Source organism: Vidua chalybeata, chromosome 2, assembly GCF_026979565.1.
Source record: "Vidua chalybeata isolate OUT-0048 chromosome 2, bVidCha1 merged haplotype, whole genome shotgun sequence".
Taxonomy (NCBI): Eukaryota; Metazoa; Chordata; class Aves; order Passeriformes; family Viduidae; genus Vidua; species Vidua chalybeata.
This window is the reverse complement of record NC_071531.1, coordinates 5,152,863-5,174,002: the sequence shown is the minus strand read 5'-3', so window position 1 is coordinate 5,174,002 and position 21,140 is coordinate 5,152,863. Positions and strand designations below refer to the sequence as shown.

At 44.3% G+C, this 21,140-nt stretch overlaps 1 protein-coding gene across 6 annotated transcripts in view; it reads right to left on the bottom strand.

Annotated features, from left to right (window-relative positions):
- The window catches only part of PKNOX1 (PBX/knotted 1 homeobox 1), a 40,183-nt gene extending 32,296 nt beyond the window's left edge, over positions 1–7,887 (bottom strand). For 5 of the 6 annotated variants that reach the window (XR_008429243.1, XR_008429244.1, XR_008429242.1 and 2 more), the window contains exon 1: positions 7,803–7,855. The gene's annotated coding sequence lies outside the window, so the exon portion shown is untranslated. Of the gene's footprint in view, positions 1–7,802 lie in introns of all 6 variants that reach the window. The other variant, XM_053934857.1, reaches the window with a different exon arrangement.
- Between the last annotated feature and the right edge of the window lie 13,253 nt (positions 7,888–21,140).

Below are 21,140 nucleotides of genomic sequence, written 5' to 3'. Positions count from 1 at the left end.
TATTTAGAATATTATACTTTTAAGAAAGACAATGTTCCTGTTCAGGAACATAATACCAGCCTCAGGGAGTTCCATCACACAGATACAGTCACTCTGTTACTTTACAATAGCTATGCTGTCAATTGCCCTGGGAGTCAAGCCCTAAAAAGCCACAAAACCAATTTTGGGCTGCAGTAAAATGAGATTTATTTTGTGTCACTTTGTTCCCTTTATTGTTTGGTGGTGCAATAGAGTTATTTATATGTTAATCTTGATGAATATGAGATTACATTAAAAAATGAATGCCAATTATACTTTTAAGAAATGGAAAATTAAAATTAAATTAAAATCCACAACTAAAGCTGAATTTCTGCAGAATTACAGGCTACACTCCAAGCTACCATCAACCTTTCTTTACATGTAGGATTTTGAACATAGATGCTATGTAATAGTGACTTTATTCAGCAAGGCCTCTCCAACAGTGTATCTACTGCTTTGCTGTCCCATTAATCTTTCCTAGCATCCTCTTTTCATATCCCTCCATCTCAGATCTTAACAATCCATACAAAGTATTCATACCACAGGCCACCTCCCAAGCACCACCACACACTGTCACACAGCATGACCAACAACAAACCATCTCATTACCAGATTTGTGCTCCTTTAGCAACTCAATCTTTGTTTAAACTCTGCTTTTAGTACATTTAATTCTATAAATTCTCCTATTTGCAAGTACCAAATTAAAAAAAAAAAAATATATATATAAATGTGCCGCTTTGTAAGCTAAAATTGCATATGCTGTTAACTGATAAATGAATATTAAGGATGCATAGATCATAGCAATTCCTCCAGGCACAACAACAGAAATAAACTGAGGGAAATCTTGGTCTTGTGAAGAACTCCAGCTCCTGCTTCTGCACACATCCTTGGTGTGTACACCAGCATATTTCTAGGGAATGGTGCAAAATCATGGGTCACATTCCTGATTCCATGTCATCACCAATTTACCACAGTCCTTCTTAACAAAGATGAGAAAGAGGAGGAATTCTATCCAATCCTTCGTTCAGAAATGAATGTTTCTAAAGTCAGAAAATCATAAGATCATGTATGCCAGGTATCCAGCCCCCAGGTAGCTCTTGGAATTCTGGAAGGAAATCCTCAGGTTGCTCTCCTACAGTCTGTGAAATAGAATCCTCATTCTTCTGACTATGGAAAGATCCTCAAATTCAAGGAACTTCCTGCAGCATCTCATTTCTCCTACCCAATTCACACTGTAATTTGACCTGGCTTTATTAGCACCATAAAGTAATAGTAAGGAATTTAGAGGACTAAACAGCAATTTTGGCAAGAGAAAAACGAAACTTGGGGGAGAGGAAACCTCCCTCTTTAATTGTTCCAAGACTCTTCAGGGATTAGGGTATGAGGGAGCAAAAGTATTTCCCATCACTCCCTCATCCACCACCAACACTCACATAATAAATGAAGATTCCTTTTTTTTCTGTATTCTTAACACTACAAACAGAAGGACTTTATGGGTCCAGAACAAGAATCCTCACACACACACCATGAATCCTCACACACATTTATTGTTACAGGACAGAGAAGGATTTTTTTGCCCTCATTTTTTACCCAACGTGATTTCATAACTTGTTGGACTCAAAAATCAGGAAGATGGTGTCACATCTGCCCTGCTGCTCTCGTGGCAAGAGGGTGGCATTGGAAAGACTCCAAACCCTCCTTACATCCCAGAGGATGTGTATCAGCACTTCCACAGCTGGAACTGATCCTGTACAACTCCTGCTTACTGATATTTAGTTAACCTTTCAAACCAAATTTCAATAAAAAAAAAAAAAGACATAAACAACTCAACAAACAGAAAAAAAAAAAAAAAAAAAAAAAGGTGAGAACTCCACCACCCTCACCATTTTTCTGGCATTGCCCACATGGATAAAGGGGGTTGCTTATGTCCTGGACACAAATCCATCCCTCTGCCACTGAAGCTTTTAGAATATCCACACAAGCACATCCCAAATTTCTTACTTTTGGAGACACTCATAGAACCATCTCCTTCCAGGCAAATTAAACCAAAGCAACAGGAAATCCTATTTTAATCATGATTTGCATCAGCAACCAATAAACTATGACTGAAATGAATCTTGTTTTGTGTTTATATTTTGTGGTTTCATAAGGAAGATGCAAAACAACCACCAGTCTCTCTGCCTTTATTGCTATTGAATACTTTACAATGTGAGCAGTTTGTGTAAGCATATGTTATGTTTTCCAACATTTTTATTATAAAACCATAAAAGTTTCCAATTATTCTATGAAAGGGTGAATTCCTGATGCTATTGAAGTACAGTTGAAGGGTGACTAGGAGTTTTATTTAAATAATAAATGCATTTTAAATGTGCTTTGGATGTTGAATGGGTAAGAAAATGCCCTCTACACATTTTTGGCGTTTAAACAATTCATCAAGATCAAGATGTTCCCTTATCAATTATTTCATTTTTATATATTTTATGATTTCTGGAATAACAACCCCATTAATGAATCAAGCATTAACTTGGACTAGCCAAAAAACCTGAAAGTGACACAAAATCCTGGCCTTCCAACCCTCTGTGAAATCCAATTCCAATCCATCACTAACTTTTCCAGAATCTTCCCTGTTCTGACTCCAACATTTGGTCAAACCTGAAAAACTAACTTTGTTTGCTAAGTTTAGGTCTTAAAATGAATTGTTATTTTCTTTTTAAAATGAGGATGAAATAAAAGCTCTTCCCTTTCCTGCTCCACTCTTGCTTCCCACCTCTCCCAAACACAAGTCTCCATCCTTCCAGGAGTCATGACTCCTGCCTAAGTGTTCTGGGGTAAAGAAAGACTATTTAGGACTAAACTTACCCATTTACTGTCTCTTAGAATCATTCTTAAGATGCTGAGTCATTTTTAAGTTGGCAGAATAACCCTGCTCAAACATATTCATCGTGGCAAATTTCAGTACGACTAAGAATTAAGCTACTGAAATCAACACCTCCAAATAACCATAATAATAAAAGATAAACAGGTAATCTTCCTTCTAGTATTGCTACTATCATGGTCTAGACCACATAAAAATGGGCTAGAAAACATAAATTAAGTGATCACAGACTGACCCAGAAGTTCTTTAGTTACAAAACCACACAACAAGGCACACACATTTTAATTCCCCTGTTCTCTAGGCAGGTCAAAAACATGTAAAGATCCATTTTCTGTTATCTAATTGCCTCTGTTTCCTTGGAAAATAAAAGGCTTGGACTTTATTTTTCAGCAAGTATGATAATATCCTTTTCCCTTTGCTTTGTTTGCTGTGTAACTCATAAAAAAGCCAAGCAGGATGTGAAGTATAGCCACACTTCCTAGCTTCTTCTGCCCTCAAGAAAAAACACAGGCAATTCCAAAACCTCACCAATAAAATAAAAATTGGAATTTGGAGGTTTAAAAGAAATGGATCACTCTTTCAGTACACCAGAAGTAAGCTGCCATATTCTACTTTTTGCCTGAATTTCCCATCAGCTGCAGAAGAGAGCTGCAGATCCCTGGGCACAGCAGGGAGAGGGACAGTCTGTGATCATCACACTCAGCTCCCATTTTCAAAAACCACCTTTTGACTCTCTGTGTACTCAAACAGCCCTCAGGTTTAACAGCAAATACCTCTTTTGTACACCTAGGTACTAAAAAATGAGAACACCACAGCCTGGAGCAGCTGCCACATCAAACCCCAAACAATGTGTTCCTGTGAAGGATGAGAACCAACCATGCCAGAACAAGATCTGAGTTTTATTTCCCTTTCCAGCACCAATGTTTGCCTCCCAGTGCCATACATGACATGGGATCCCCTCTTTGCTGGCAAGGGAGCCAAGTTACTGCCCCTCAGCAACTTCATAAAAATGTGCCACAGCTCCATAGTAACAAAATTGGCATTTCCAGATCCGTGGTGCCATTATTTTATTTTCCACCCCACCTCTGATCTACCTGATGAATCCCGTGTTCCACAGTTCTGGCATGAAACCACCTCAGTGAACAAAGTGAAGAACCTGCTACAAGTGTGAATATTTCACTGATCAGTTACCCAGGGGAGATCTAAAATAGTCTGGGTAAAAGATTTGGGCAACATCTGGCATCAAGTAAGCAAATGAAAGAACTCCATCAGCAGCTTTTTCTCCTTGCTCTTGGAATCCTCTTGCTTAGAAGAGCAGTAAGTTGTTTTACATTTTGTACAGCACTGAGCTGTGGCAAAATAAACCCCTCTGAGACTTCTCATTTTTAAACCTACAGACTCTTTGAACCAAGTGAGAAGTGAAGTAACCAGCTGCTGCAAGAGAAGTAACATTTGCAACATTTTTAATTTCACACACAAAAAAATTGCATTTGGTCTTACTTAGACCAAAATAAAAATATTAATCTGCTTTACTGTAAGCTTTCACATATGTGCCAGTTTTGCAGAGGCAACATTTGGCTGCCAGACCACGACATAATATTCTGAAATACAATTTGGACTGCTCCACTCAGGACATTAACATGGCCATTAGAACAGGCAGTTCCAGTGCCACAGTGGTGGCTCTGTGATCATTCACCCTCAGCCACTAATACAGGCTTTAATTTCACCAAAGAGTTACTCTTTTCCAGGAAACCGAATTGCTCCTGAACATTCCCAAACTTGCTGTGGTAGCAATCAGAATTATTAGGGCTTTATGAGAGCACTGCATTTACAGCACAGAAAAATACAGTTGGAAAGCAAAATTCTGAAGAAGAAATTACAGCTTCCAGAAGATTAACCATTTTATAAGACTAAAGCATTTAAAATAAATTAAATTTATATTTCATTCATTCTAAACCCCTTTCAGTCCCATCATGGAAGACTGCAAGGACTTAGCTTTAAAACGTTATTTTTATTTAACCCAAATATTACAAATTGTATTAAGAGTACAAATCAAAGCTGTAAGTACTTAATACCAGCTTGACTTTTTACATGCCAAAGTGAAATTTCCAAATAGAAAACAAAATCCCCACTAACCCTAACAACAACAATGTACTCAAAATGTGAAGAATTCTTGAGTTTTCTATCAGCACATGGGAAATGGTAACAAGAAAAAATTTCAGCCCAGCAAAACACATAAGCATGGATTAAAAAAAAAAAAAAAGCATGGCCAAAATCCACTGGGGAGATCAATGAGAAATGATCTGAAATAAAAACCTCCAAGATCTCAGTGCAGCACACCAACCCCTACTTTACCCTGTGACTTTCCCTTTTTGCCCTGTGACTGCAGCACACTGAGCTCTGCCTTTCACCTCTGAACTGGAGATTATATAAAGAAAACACAGTAAAACCTACACTGAAGTTTTCCTGTGGATACTTTAATTATGAGATGACAAGAAAATGTATCAAGTGGTGACAGTCAAAAAAAAATATACTGCATAGTTCATAAAATAAACTGAAGATAGAACATTCACGAGAAAAATAATTCAAATTATTTTGAATAGATTATGTGAAATGTTTGGGGGATTTTTTTTCCGTCTGAAATGTTTGAAAAGTTGAATGTAATGATTCTATATGTGATTACACACAGACTCAGAAAAGGATAAATCTGCAATTTTACTTGACAGAAAATGCACTCGCTGTTGCTTGATACTGTAGCAATGACAGAGTCTGGAAATACACATAAAGATGGATTTCTGATACGATCACAACATCTTGTTTCCTGGTTCAGTGTAATCCATAAAATTCACACGTGCAGCTAACAGGGACTGACCAGGGCTCCATCCAGCTGCAGAAGCCATCTCACTTCTACCCCACATACAAATACAGCTAAAGGGATGGAACCCCACAGCACAGGCAGCCCATAAACAGATTATATCCCACAGAGGACAGGGAACAACCTGTGAGTGCGTGCACAGTACGGAGAACAGCAGGGTGTGTGGATCCCCTAAGCCACAGCTGTTACAATTCTCCTCATCAAACAATCTACACTAGTGAAATTTTGTGCAAGAGAATGCTCGAGAATAAAATTAGGAACTAACTAAATGTGCATTTTTTTTGTAAAAAACTAAGAAAGGGTTCTTTAAGTTAAAAAAAAATTAAATGAGATATTTAGCGTACTTTGAGAGTGACCTACAGCCTCTAGCTCTTCTCCACAGGATTTTGGTCCAAGTGTTTTCCAACATCTAGAACATAATGCCCATGTTCCCTATTCCTGGGATCAGTTTAATGGAATGCACACAACCTATTCCAAAGAGGGGCAAGGACAAAAAAAAAAAAAAATCTTGCCTGGGCAGCACTCAAGTGGAAAAAAAAATCCAACAAACCAGCAACTCATTCACTTTTAAGGGTTTTATAGCAGATATAGTGTCTTGCATTAGGAATAAATTATTTACTGCCCCATCCCTAGAAGTGTCCAAAGCCAGGTTGGACACTGGGGCTTGGAGAAACCTGGGATAGTGGAAGGTGTCCCTGCCGATGGCAGGGGGCTGGAACAAGATGAACTTTTAGGTCCTTTCCAACTCAAACCATTCTGGGATTCTCCCTCCCTAAACCACATCAGTCATTTACTCAGACAAAACTACAAAAAGGGACTAAAAACTTCAGCAGCAGCAGCAGCAGATAAAAAAAATAAGCGAATACTGTGACCCGTCTCTAAAATTACACTACATATCACCATTTAAAACTAAAGAAAATATTTAATAAATTGATTTTTTTTTAAATAGCAATAAGCTATACAGAGAATTATCACACGAACGTGTTAACTACTTATACTGTGATATTGTTAATTGACCAACTCCGGCGTGGTGGGAGCGAAGGAAAGCCACGGAGTGCTCCATGAGACCCGGGACATGTGGCTCACTGAGGCAATAGTTGGGGATAAAACCAGCGCTTGATTTATTATTGTTTACACATCCCCAGCAGGGCCTCTGGGCAGTGTCAAGTCTCAGCTCCTAATTGCGGCCGCGTAAACACCCGGCAACCCTCGGCCTGGCTGTCGGGAAGGTGTCTGCTCACAACCCAGCCGGGAGACCACGGGGGTCACACCGAAAAGGAGCCAGAAACGAGGGAGAAACCCAGGCCGGCTCTGCGCACGCCGGCCCGGCCGGGCTCCGCTTTCTATGAACGCGGGAGGAGCATCCCCCAGAGCGGGGCACATCTCCGCCTCCCCTTCCTGCTGCGCCCCCGGGGCAGGGCAGGTGTGGAGGGGCAGAGGGAGCCCAGGAGGGAGAGGAGGAGAGCGGGGCGCAGCTGCCGCGGCCGTGCGCGCCCGCGGTGCGGCCCCGGAACCCCGGAGCGCCCCCCGTTTCCCCCCCCGCCGCCTCCGAGGAGCGGCCAGCACGGCGCTGCCCCTTTAAGCATCGCGTCGCCTCCTCTCCCTCCCTCCTTCCTTCCCCCCCCCATCCCATCGCCCCCATCTCCTTCCTCCTCCTCTTCCTCCTCCTCCTCCTCCGCGCGGACCCGCGCGCGCTCCCGCGTCCCCTCCCCGCGCGCGCCCCCGCCGGGACACAACGGGCGCACGGCGGCCGTTCCAGAACCTTCCTCGCTTCGCTCCCCCCCCCCCACTCCCCACACCCCTCCCCGCTTTTCCCCTCCTTCTCCTCCCCGCGCCCGCCACCGCCCCTTAAACCCCCCGGTCCGTGCGAGCGGCGGCGGAGCGCGGGTGCCCCTTTCTCCGCTCGCCGCCGCCGCCGCCCCGCTCGCCCCTTCCCCAGCCGCTCTGCCGCTTCCCCGGTGCGGCCGTGCCCGGGCGGCGGGCGCGCCGTGATGGACGGCGGGGCTGGAGCGGGGTTTGAGTGACAGCGCTTACCTCGGGTGCCAATCTTCGTCACACTGACAAGCGGCTGCAGCAATCGGGACCCGCACCGCCGCCGCGCGCGTCACCGCGCGCCGCCGCGCCCGGCCAATCGCCGCCCGCGCCGCCCCCGACGCCACGGCGCGCCTCATCAATATTCATCGCCCTGGGGCGGGGCTTGGGTGCACCGCCCCTCCGCATTGGGGCCGCCCGTCTCTCTCTCATGAATATGGATGAGGAGGGCGGGGGAAGCAGTGAGGGTGAGGCCACGCCCCTCGCTGTGTGTGAGGCGGGGGGATGAAACCATTGCTGGGGGTGGGGGGAAGAGGGAGGTACCAAGTGGCTCCGCCACGAGGGGAGAGGCTGCGGCCGCTGTGGCGGGTCCGTGCCGCGTTCCCTCGGGCAGCGCTTGATGCTCGCCCTTGGGTCGCCTCAGGGCGCTGCTCCCCGGGCTCGGGAGAGTCCCTTGCCTCGGCTGTGGGAGCTGCGAGCCCCCGCGCCCTGTGAGGTGTCCCCGGGAGCCGCGCAGGGCGGGCGGGGGTCGCCCCGGGGAGCCCCGAGTGCGGGAGCCGCGCTGGAGGCTCCTCACAGGCTGTCCAAGGAACTTCTCCTCCGGCCTGCGTGGGGTGAAACTGCCCGGCTGATCCTTGTGACCCTCGCAGCCCCAAAGCTGCGCCCCCCTGTTCTCCCGAAACCCCCGAACTGCGGGATCGGAGTGAGGGCGGACCTGCGCCGCCCCTCAGGATCCTGCCCGCGGATCAGGCGCTGCTCGGGTACTGCCGTGGCCTGAAATAAACATACTGACCACACGTGGGGTTTTTTTTGTACTGAAACTCCGCTTGGGGGGAACCAGTGCTGTCACAGCTTCTTCCCCCAAGAGTTACCGCTGTTAAATATTCCCCCTTTTCCCAAACCATTCCTATGTAAGGGATAGGAAAGTGTCAGGAATGTGGCTTCAGGCGGGTGCCCTATGGCCGTTTTCCTGTTGGGATATTTAAAAAGAGACTCTGCTGTGCAAAAGGGCTGGAATGCCTTTGAGTCGTGCATGTCACAGGTGATGGATCTGTCGTTTTCACCTTGTTCTCATTCTCAAGACTTCTGAAAGATCATCCCCACATCACCTCGCTGGCTTTGAGAGCAGAGGTTTGCCAGAGGAGGAAGAAAGCGACACATAAAAAGCAAATCTCAATTTAGGAAGCTCAGTTTAAACCCAAAGCAGTTCAGGTCCCTCTGCGAAGCCACCACTGGGAATCTACTTGATTGTCCTATACGCGGTAAACTGGGAATACCCTGCATTTTTTCATGTTCCATGTCTCTCCCTGGTTTAACAGTAGCAAGTCAGCTATTTTTTTGTTGTTGTTGTTGTTGTTTTTGGTTTGGTTTGGTTTGGTTTTTTTGTTTTACATAACACTTTCCCGGGCCAGGCCACTTTTTAAAGATCTGGCTAATAGTTTGGCAATAGAAGCAGCTACTTAAATGTTCCTGCATGCCAGGTGTGCCCTCAGTCCTCTGCGCGTCACTGCTGTGTCAAGACCCTGCTCAGCCAACACAGTTGCTTCAGGAATCTTGTCACCCTGTCCACACTGCCACCATTTGTCCACTGACAAAACAGTTGCTCCATCCCCTCGCCAGACCGCCCGGAGCCTTCTCAGGAGTTCCTTTTCCAGCCATTTCCCCCTGCACAGTCAGAACCACGTGGACATTGGGCTTGTGAGCAGAGAGGGAACTTCTGCCCCAAGCAGAGAAGGTAGAACTGAGCTGTGCTAATCCAGAACTCTCAGATGGGTAAATCATGGCTCAGTGTTAATGGGAATAATTTATTTAAACAAGATTAGGAAAAAAAAAAAAACCCCAAACAACCAACTCTTAGTTTGCCTCTTTCTCTGTTTCCGCTCCTGTGCTGTGTAACAACACCTCTCATACAGTTCCTGTGGCCAGGATGGCTGCTTCTACCACAAGTTTCAGCTCTCATTATCCCTGACACATTCATTAGTGACACATTCACTAAACAGTGCTTAAAATTAACTGCTCCCCATGTCCAGACCTGCCTCTTCTTCAAATTTGATTCTCCCTGCAACCCCTTTGTTCTCCTTCTGCCTCGCCTGCACTTCTTTGGATGGGAGTTCACTGATTTCTTCTGAGAACGAACAGATTAAATTAAAACTAATTTAGTTTCTGTTTAATCTCTCCTCCCAGTGATCTTCAAAGCCTTTCTTGATGCCTTTCCCAACTTGAATTTTCTTTTCTCCTCCTTCTTCCCTTTGCTTTTCCTTCCCTTCCTGTCTGCCACTTTCTATTCCTGAGCTCCCCCCTCATGCACAACAGGTGTAGAAATTCCTCATCTGCTGTTACCCCCTCACCCCAGTAATCCCATATTTTGGTCGCCTTTGTAGTTAAAGTTACTCCATCCATTACTCTCCTCAGCCTCTTACTCTTTTTGTGATTTCAGTGGATGTTTTAACTCCCTCAAACTTAAAGCTTGTTATCAGAATGAAGAAAGCCTGGTTTGCTCCACATCTGTGCCTCATGGTTTGTTAACCTTAGAGTGTAATGTGCAAGTTTTAACTTGGAAATCTCTTCCAAACTCGTGATTTATTTAAGATTTCTCTTTAGTCAGTGCATGCTGTTGCCCAAAAGTTCCCGCTGCAGATTTTCCATGATCTGGGGAGAACATGATACATCCTCCCTGCTCCACAACTTATTTTCATGAAAGCCACAGGAACTAAATTATTCTGTCAGCTTTAATCCTGTCTGGAGTAAGCCAGATCCAAACATTATTAAAAACATGGATACACCCTCAGATATACCTCTGCCTACATGACATGACCATATAAACTGCATTCCCACAAGAAAGTAACCTAAAAATCATTCCTAATCAAACTTGTGACTTCTAGCTCATTGAAAGCTCTGATCTCACTGTCAAGAGGTCCCTGCTTTTCAATTTGTCTTCAGTCATCTCTGATACAGCTTCTGCAGGCTTAATTTTTAAAGGTTAAGCTTAATTTTTAAAATATCACACCTGAAATGGCTCCAGGAGATGAAGATTTAAGAAAAGCTCTAAAAATTACAGGACCCTTGAGAGAAGCTGGCAACTTGGAAAACAGGAGCAGCAGGGGAAAAAGAATGAAGAAGTAACTGAGATGAGTGGTCCAAAGGCAAACAACAAAAAATCTCAACAAAAAGAAACAGAAAGAGAAAGGACAGGTGCCTTTTCTTTCTGTTTCTGATTTTCCAAACAAAGTGTTGTCCCTTAGTTCTGCAAAAGAACAAGGATCCAATCCATAGGATGGAAGACAGCACTCCTGAGGAAACTCTCCATACTACAAATCTTACAGGGATTATTGCACAGCTGATGAGGTTTTGTGCTCAGAGTTCCCATTGGTATGGGAGCACTCGCTTCAATGCAGTGGCAAGAGGGCTGCTTTTCTTTCTAAAAAAGCAAAAGCCACATGCCAGGGTGAATGAAATGGTGAATATACTTTGTAATACCAAATTACAAATGCATAGAAATGGGGTTTGACAATATTCAAATAACAGAACACTCATATTGTCTAACTTCTGTTACCTTTCTCACATTGTACATATTAAATAAAATTATTAAGTACAGCTCATCATTTAAAGCATGCCCAGATAGGTTTGTGGGGTCAGGACCTTACCTGACTACTCAGAACAGTCCCTAGTATATAAGAGCACTCCTCACAGCTGGCACAAATAATTGCACACATTGAGCTGTTGAGATCCTGCCTCATCAAATGAGACAAGCACTTCCCCAAATCTCTTGTCTTAAATACACTTTCAGTATCTATTTAAGCACAGTAGGATTGTGTAAGTGCATTGGAGGGGCAAAACTCTATCCTACATACAACTGCTAGAGGAATTAAGCTTACTCTGACATCCATCAGCAATTACCACATTATGACTATTACAACTGTGTGCAAAACATAACATCCACCTGCATTTAACCTGTTCAGATCACTTCTCGTGCCTCTCGACTGTGTACGTGGTAACTCTTTCATAATTAAGCTTTCAAAGGCAACATTTACATAGAGGTGAAGAGATGGGCTTCCATGCAGGTGTCAGTAATCTGTACGCATAACTTGTGGAATAAAGCCTGTAATTGCAGTGATAAGACTGGAATAATCTAAAGAGAACAGGGTTTCCCCCAGATTTCCATAAAAATCAGGTGAGTTTTTAAGTGTTGATCTTGTGGCAATGGGAGGCCTCTGCAGAAAACCAGTTTCTCCTTTCGTCATTCCAAGGGAATAAAAAGGATGTAGTAAGACATGTCAACAGCTTAGATGTCCTCTGGCTGTTTGGAGAGCGTTCCCAAGAGCAGCCTTGGTGTGCCCTGTTTGCAGGCACAGCACATTCACATCTGCAGCCACAACTTTACGTGGTATAGGAGGAGCCTGGAAAAAACGTGTGATTTACTTTATAGTGGATACAGCTTTTAAGATCTTAAAGCCGAAATTAATGAGTTAACTCAGTCTAAATAAATGCTATTGCTTGAACTAGATCATGGAGATGTGCGTAACTCGGCTGGGAACACTCCCTCTGGAGAAATTAGGAGCTCGTGTCCCACAGCAGGACTTGGGCTCAGACCAAGAGCTGGCACTGCAGTGCAGCACTACTGCAAGGAGTTTCTGTGCAGGGACCAAGGATGCCATCCTTTGAATCAGCTGTTATGGGCTTATGTTTTTCTACTCTGTTCAGTTGCAAAACCAACCTACTTACAGCCTCCTTAAACAAAAGGAAAAATTAGAAATGTCTTATTCAATATTTCTCCTCATATTAAATCAAATTTGAATTTTCCAGAGCTGTACATTAGCTGAATCACTGGCTGCACACTACTCACTCCATCTGTTTATATGGTTGAGTCACTGCATTACCAATATTTTAACACGTTACTTGGAAAGAATTTTGGGCGATCTGGAGGACAACCCCCCAGAGCTCTGTAAGATAATGTTCCCTTCTCTGTGTTCTGTAGCACCATACTCTACTCATTGCTCCCTTTCTGCTACCAGAAAGATGTTAATTGGAACAAACGGCTATTTTAGGAATAAAAGCACAGCTTCCACTTAAAAGCTGAAGATTGAGCTGCGATGTAGAAATCCACTGTCACCTCTCTGTGTGTCATGTCTTGCCCTGGGAACTGTGCAAGGAGTTTCATGGTGATGGAACAAAAGTCTTTCACAACCCAGCATATCTTTTTTTCCACTTGAGATACTACAAACAGGTTATTTTCTGAGGGCAAACTGTCTGTTTTTAACAATGCTGAAAGCTTTGAGGGTATTTTACTGTTCAAAGTTTCTTCCAAAATGTGCTATATGTAAAAAAAAAAAAACTTTATTTACCTCTGTGTAGAAGGTCAGGAGGGAAGAAGGGGCCAGAAAAGCAGGGTTGAAAAACAGAGTCAGAAGGACAGAGGTGGAATTGCTGATACGCATTTTATTTTACAAAAAACATAAAAAGAGAATATTTTGTATGAATGTCACCATGGAGGACTATGAATGCATTCATGTTATTCTGGGAGCTGAGAAGCAGAAAGTGAAACCAACTGAAATAAAAGAAAACCAGTGAGACTAGTTTTACTTTTCAGACCAGGGGTTAGATCCAACTCTCGCAGAAGTTGGTGGAACAATTCCCACCGGCTTGAGCAGGATTTGGATTCAGCAAAGTGAAATGCAGAAAAAATTACCAGGAAGCACTAATGAAAGGTTCTCAAACACTGCTCTACAGAACACTTTCTTCAGTCCGTAGAGACGTGACTTCCCTCTCCATTACTCATTTACTTCCAGCTGCTTTTATGGGTCTCTGCATTTTGGAGCTCTGAAGGACTGAGAGGTGTTGGTAACCAGGAATGAGAATGGCCAGCCAGCAGAGCCGGCTCTTTTGGAGATGGAAGAGGAAAGAATCCGATTGCTGAGCAAATAGGGAAGGAATAAAGAAGGGACTATCTGAAGGAGCAGAAGGCCATTAAGCTGAGAGGATTAGGTGGCCTTCAGTGAGGATTAGGTGCTTTGCTGCCTAATGCAACTGTCTAGCCAGGCACCTGAGCTCCCAGCACAAAGCAGAAGCAAAGCTGAGCCCCACACAGACGTCTGCAAGCTAAAAGCAAATAGGAAATGCCAAGGGCAGAAGCCTTCCACAAACATTCCCCTTCTCGTCTCTGCCAAGGTGGGATTTGTGGAAACTACCACGCACCCCCACCCCTGGGGTGAAGGTAACCAAGCCCATCTCTGATGGTCCACAGTGCAGCACTTGCACCATCTCCTCCAGGCCCACATCCACACTGACATCCCAGAGGTGACACACATTCCTACCGCCACATCTGGCTGAAGCCAGGAGCAGCCAGGCCTCTGGACCAGGCTCTGGATCAGCTGGTGGGTTATGTTTGGGGCAGCATTCCCAGCAATGCTTTCAGGCTCTTCCTCAACACAAGGGGCTGCTGTCATCTGGGTCCAGGGACAACACATGCATTTAGGTTGAAAAAGACCTCCACGATCATCAGGTTCCACCTTTATGGATCTCCCTCTTGTCAGCCAGAGCAAAGCACTGAGTGCCGCATCCAGATGTTTCTTGAACACCCCCAGGGATGGGGACTCCAACACCTCCCTGGGCAGCCCCTTGCACTGCTTGGCAGCCCTTTCCTAGAAGAAATTCTTCCTGATGTCCGACCTGAACCTCCCCCGGTACAGCTGCACCTTTCTGAATCAAAAGTTGCAATCAGACCATCATATTCAATGGCCACTGGCAGACTTCGCCTCCATTAATTCCTTTATTCCTATTATTTAACAGATTGCAATGCAATAATGTCCTTTTGCCTGCCAGTAAGTCTCTCCTGGAGTCAGATTACCCAAGTCAGCCTTTCCTCACAAGAAAGAGGAGATACAAGGGACTTTCTAGACAGTTTTTTCTAAGATTTACTGATAAGAAAACATTCTAGGAAAGAAAGGCTGTGTCAACACCTTGCAGAGCAGTAAGGTACAGAGATCCCCGCACTGGCTGTGCATGAAATAGCTTTGGATCTGGAAGCAGCAGAAGAAATACCAGCCTCACGCTGTGCCCAGGTTAGCTGGTGGGCTGGGAGGCAAATTGGCTTGAGAATGAATGCTCTGCCAGCAAGGCAGTGCTGCATCTGGGATCCAGGCTTGCATCCCTGCTAAGCTCTGCTTCTTCCTCTGAGGAAGGCTGGCCCATTCAGCCCTGGGCTGGGGATGGGCAGCACAGAGATGCTCTGTGCATGGCATTCTCCCAAAGCTCTGCAATGCCTGCAGCTACAGACCCACCTCCTCCATGGACCACCAAACTGGGCAGTGACTTTTCAGCCCTTTTCAGTTTGCAGCATCCTGTTTATTTCCCAGAGCAGGTGCAGAGAGACTTAAGCCTCCTTCAATAGAAGGAGTACATGAAACCCCACAGACCACAGCCTGTAGGAGGCTGTAGGGCCTCCTGGGACAGGGGCTGTGCCCACCCAGCACTGGGATTCCTCCTCATCACACATCATATTTACTCATTGACCAGCACAGAAAACAATGGAACAATGCTCTGTAGGGGGACGTTTAGGTTGGATATCAGGAAAAAAGCTTTTCACCCAGAGAGTGGCTGGGCACTGGAAAGAGCTCCTCTGGGCAGTGGTCACAGCCCCAAGCCTGACAGAGCTCAAGAAGCCTTTGGACAATGCTCTCAGGGACATGGTGGGATTCTTAGGGTGCCAGCTCACAGCTCCACGCAATAGCCAATGCAGCCCTGGAGAAGAGAGCTGATAGCAACTCATTCCCTTTTACTCATGTAAGAAATAAGTCACAGCAGTAAGATTTTTCTTTTTTAAATCTCTCTAGTAAGTGAAGTTCATGTAGACTGCATCTCTTTTCTAATAATCTGTATATTTTCGAAGAAACAAAGAATCCCAGAATGGTGTGGGTTGGAAGGGACCTCAAAGGTCCTCTTGTTTCACTCCCCTGCCATGGACAGGGATAGCCTCCATTAGACCAGGTTGCTCAGAGCTCCACTGAATCTGGTCTTGAACACTTCCAGAGATGGGGCATCCACAGCTTCTCTGGGCAACCTGTGCCAGGGCCTCATCACCCTCACAGGGGAGATTTTCTTCCTAATATCCAGTCTAAACATACTCTCTGTCAGTGTGAAGCCATTCCCCCTTGTCGGGTCACTCCACACCCTTGTAAAAAATCCCTCTCTAGCTCTCTTGTAGGGTCCCTTCAGGTATTGTAAAGCCACAATTAGGTCACCCACAAAAAAAGCATATTTTGATAGTTTTACTGTCATAAATACAGCATTGATCATGGGCAGAGAGACTACACTGGAATCAGCAGAGACTCTTCAAAAGGTGCCAGAAACAATACTGCTTCTGGCTTTGCAGGTTCATAGAGCAGGGCCAGCACTGCAGGCCATTTCATGACTAAACCCTGCTCTCCATAAGTAGTTTAAATTAACAGAAAAGGCAGCAATGAAATCCACCCTTCATTGAGAGGTGACTCTTGTTCTGCGCCCTTCCCATTTCAGGGATTTATAATTCAGCTGCCTCCAGGGTTTGCTTCCCTCAGTTCTACTTTCTGACAATTATCACCAAACCCAGTCAAAATTGTGCTTTTGTTTTGCACTGCCTTCTCCAATTCTCTTCTAAAAATGGTCATGCTTTTGCTTTTCCAGTCACACAGGAATCAGAAAGCTGTTTCAAACCCAGCGTGTTTGTCTCAGTACAACATCCCACATATAAAACGTGTGCCTACTTTGCATATCAGTCTTCATTATTTTCTTTACAGACACAGGGAAACAATCATGAGACACTTAGCAGATTTTTTTTTTTCCTCAATGCTTTTTCAGGATGCTGGCATTCCTTTGGCTGCCAAGGAAGACATTGCCTGACTCCACAGTCTCCACAGGCAGCAAGCAGCTGAGCTCCCGTGCTGCACACTTTGTGCAACAGACTGCCTTTGCACAGTGAGATTCAATCCTGTCTGCTTTTAGGGACATTCTTTCTTTTTGAAAACTTGGGAACAAAGTTTTACATTATCAATGGTTTGGTGTTTTGTGGTTTTTTTCCCCCAGTTAGTGTAACACAAGCTGCATGTAGCCAGAATCTGTGGTGACTATAAATTCCAGCTGCTTCCCTGGTCAGTGCAGTGGTAGGATGCTACCAAGGCAGTTAAACATGGAAAAATGGAAGCTTTCAGAACCTCCATTTTGCTGTCATACCTAGAGCCAGCCTTGCCCCTTTCTCATCCTCCCGTTCCGTTTTGTATCATCACCTCCACTGCTGACAGTCCTTTTTTTCAATGGGAATATCACAGCTGCAGCCACTGCCAGAATCTCTTGGCAAAGGAGCTGCTCTCTGAGTCAGAGCCTAATGCCATTACAAGGTCTGCAACAGCTGCAGCAGTCAGACATCTGCAAGTCATTTGAACATTTTATGATGAATAAAAACTATCCATTACATAGACCTATACATTATATATTAACCCTAATACTTATTCAGTTACACTAACAATAACCTTTTCCCTCTGCATGCTGTAAACTTCTTTGGCTGCAGCACTTGGTAACAGAGATACTCAGAGCTCCAGTCTGGTGGAGCAGTCCCTGTGCACATATTACCTAACTTTTCTACCTATTTAACCATGAAATGATGGAAAGAAAGAAAGAAAGTGAATGCAAAGCTATAAAAACTCATACCATGCATAAGGAAACCATTTTTATGTAATTGCATGAGACCGCATACAAATGGAGAGGATACAAAACAATGAGAAATGCAGAGGAAGAATGAGAACATGGACTCAAAATGTGTAGTGAAGAGATCTGATTATGATATGCACAGATCTCAGACCCATCCAGATGTCTCCAGCCAGCAACCTGATCCTCAACACCGCAGCCAAGCCATTTGAAATCTAAAAAATCAGAATAGCAAAGACAGAGGAGCAAGGCTTATGGAAAAAGAAGCTGGAGTTGCAAGTAGTTAAAATCCTTTAAAATTATGATGACAATAAAGAAACATAAATGTGGTTTCATGAAGGAAATATATCCACAGCCACAAATTATGAAGTCAGCCCTCCAGGACACCACATTCCTCGTGCAACCTGCTGAGCCTGCTCCACACAAAGAGGTGTAAAATACACTCACCGGCAGGGTGACCTCAGGAATGGAGCCCCATATGTGATTCCCTACCACTGAGTCCTCTACATGTGTACACTTTACAGCACTAAAAGCAAACTGGGCAAGACTTACCTCTCCCTGAGTTTCACCATAAGAGTTTTAAAGAGACAAGGCAAAAGTCTGGCATGACAAAAGTTACCATAAATTCTCCATGAGGTTCATCCAGAACCAGAATTTTCCTAGCAATCCATATGCATGTCTATGTGATTTCATGTTTGTTCATTTGTATCATTTGCAAACTCTTTGGATTCTCAGAAATGCACCCCTACTGCTTCCCATTCACTTTTAATCTGTATTTCACGTGGCAGTTTGGTGCCTATCATAACACCAGGATTGCTTTGGAAGCAGAATGTCAATTAACTTCCACTTTCACACCAAGTTAAATGTGTGGATTAATAAACTGGAGAACAGTGTAGGTTTAAGTAAGAATCAGCCATTAGAATTGCCTTACAGTTAGAAAAGTGACTTTTAGGAAATGTTTTCTTGACTTGATCTGCTTCCTCTGTGCAGTCAGAGGCCAAACTGTTTATTTTACTGGCAATCCATCTTTATTGCTTGTGTTGGCTTTAATGTTTCCATTCAGACAATCCGCACATTAAATATGAGAAAGGTCCTAATATCCTAAAATCCTAATAAGTTTACAAACCATTCATTTAAAGTGGATTCAAAGGGAGTCCAGAAAAGTTCTTTTTTTTTAAGGGTTAGAAAAGCATTACATTTCGAGGATGAAAACCCACTTTGCCTCTGATGGATGGGACACTTTACTCAATGTGACCAAATCCCTGCCATCAATTTGCGGAACACCTACCTCCCACAAAATTTTTAAAAAAGGAAAAAAAAAAGGGAAAATCCTGGCCCTTCTGATGGCAAAGATAACTTACCCAGCGTGAGGTGACGCAATGATGCCTTTCTAAGTCAGCAGCCAGCCAGCTGTCTCCCTGCTGCTGCTCCTGCTTTTCCCATGCTCCGGAGGAGCGGGGCTGGAGCAGCCAGGCCACTTGCACAGCCGCTGTCAAGTCAAAGGGCAAGAGCAAAGCTTAGAATAAACACGTTGTTTTCACCCGCTCGCTTGAAGTGCTGCCAAATCTCTAAACATCAGCGCACATAAATCGGTGAGGATGGCGGAGCCTCAGGCCCGAGCAGCAGCTGGAATCTTGTAGCTGTTACCTGGAATCCTAACATCCAAATAAACAGCTTCCCCATTCCTTGAGGCTACGTGGAAAATCTCAAAAAACACAATCGTAAAAGTGCAGCCAACACCAAGGAAAAGAACCCCCAATTAGTTCTTTCTTTGGTTCTCTTTTTTTATAGTCATCTCAAATTTGCAGCGATGGAAGCAGAGGGGGGAGGAATGGGGTGTCCTTTTGGAGATCTTTAAAGATGCTGGTTTTCCAAGACTGTGCAGAAGAAAGCAGCCATTGATTCTAGAGATAAATACTGAAGTTATTCAGAGGGGAGGAAGACTGAAGATAAGCAGCTCTGGGCCCAGCAGTAAAACACAAACAGCAGGAGCTGAGTGGCTGCAGGAAGGGTAGACTGGTCGATTTTTCTCAGTCCAATGGTGACCTTCAAGAGGGAGAAGTGGGGCAGAGTAAGTTCTTTCCCTGAACTCCAAAATTCAACAGCTTTGAAATGGTTCTTCAGCAAGGACTTGAGAGAAAAAGCTCCTTCTCCACATCCAGCTGCCAAGAGAGAAGGAGTTGAAAAACACCGATTTCTTATGGCTAATGGGAGGGTGATATAAAAGATGGAGTCCATTGACTGGTGTCCAGAGACAACAACCTGGTATGAATTCCAGCACCATTCCACTTCCCAGCAGCTGGATTTCTCACCAGGGTGGATTGCTGGTTTTGGACACCTCCCCATTTTTTCCTGTCTGTTAACAGTCTTCCACTAGTAAGTATTTGGAACAGTTGTAAAGCTTTTTTTGTATCTCAACGGCCTTGCCATTGCCTGAATGCAGTTTCAAAATCTCTGGCATTTCTGCCCAGCCTATCTGAAGTGTATTTTTGTCACGCTGTTAATAAGCACTGCATCTCCTGGGAGAACCTCAGCTAGCTCAGAGCTCTTAAACGATGTGCGCCCCCAAGACAGAAGTTGTAAGGAAAAAATGTTTCCCATGTTTTACTCGTTTTTATTCTGGGTTGCTCACTAAATAGATGTGATATACAAAGAGAAAGCTGGGACCACTAACTCCTCATCTATAAAATAAGGCTGAGAACCTAAGGAATTATGCAACTTGCCAGGCAGCCAGCGGTCTCACAAATGATCCAGTCCAACACCTGAGTCATAAGGACCATTCCTTGCTCTCAGTTCCTGCATTTTCCTTCTGTATTTTGAGTTTCTTTCCAGCTCCCCTCACATTTCTCCCAGTCCTCAAACTATAGGATACAGCTCACTTTTAGGAATACCCTAGGAGAGTTTGGGAAACATCCATGCAGTTCAGAATGGCCTTGTCTGGCATGATTTTAAGCTAAATTAAAAAAGCATGGAAGATGCCTTTTGGAAAAGGAGCACCTGGAAATGAGCAGTGGAAGCGTGGAGGGTTGGTGCTCTCCAGTCCACTTCCAAGTCTCCAGGGAAGAGTAACTCTTGCTCCCTTCTTTGAGGCACAACATGAACATTTGTGTAGCACAAGGTGTGTCATGGCTTGCACGTTCCCTCTCCCCTGCCAGAGAGATGCTGTCACACATTTTAGAAACCAGTTGTACCCCCATGGCCAAGTGGAATAGCAAGAGCACCTCATTATCATGGACAGACATGAGACAGAAACAGAAAACAAAGCAAAATAACCAACGATAACCAAACAGCAAGCATAAATAATCTACATTAGCTCATTTTTTACATTACTGCTTTAGGAAGTGTCTGTTTGGGAAAGGGTACTGCCATTTGAACCACATTTCAGACTGGAGTAACAAAAACAAGCCTACTGAGAATTTTAGGTGTTGATTTTAACAAAGACATGTGGCCTGGGCTCTGTGAGTGGTAGAAGTTAAAATGCATATAGGCTGTATTCTGTGATGCAAGGGATTTACAGAAACATGTTCCTGTCAATCTATTTCGCAGTAAAAGTTTGTAAAGGGGCCAGGAGAGACCAAAACAAATTTTGAAACTGACTCCACACACTGAGCCAAAGTTTTTGGGATATTTCATTATAAATACATGTACTTAAACTTATGTCTCTAA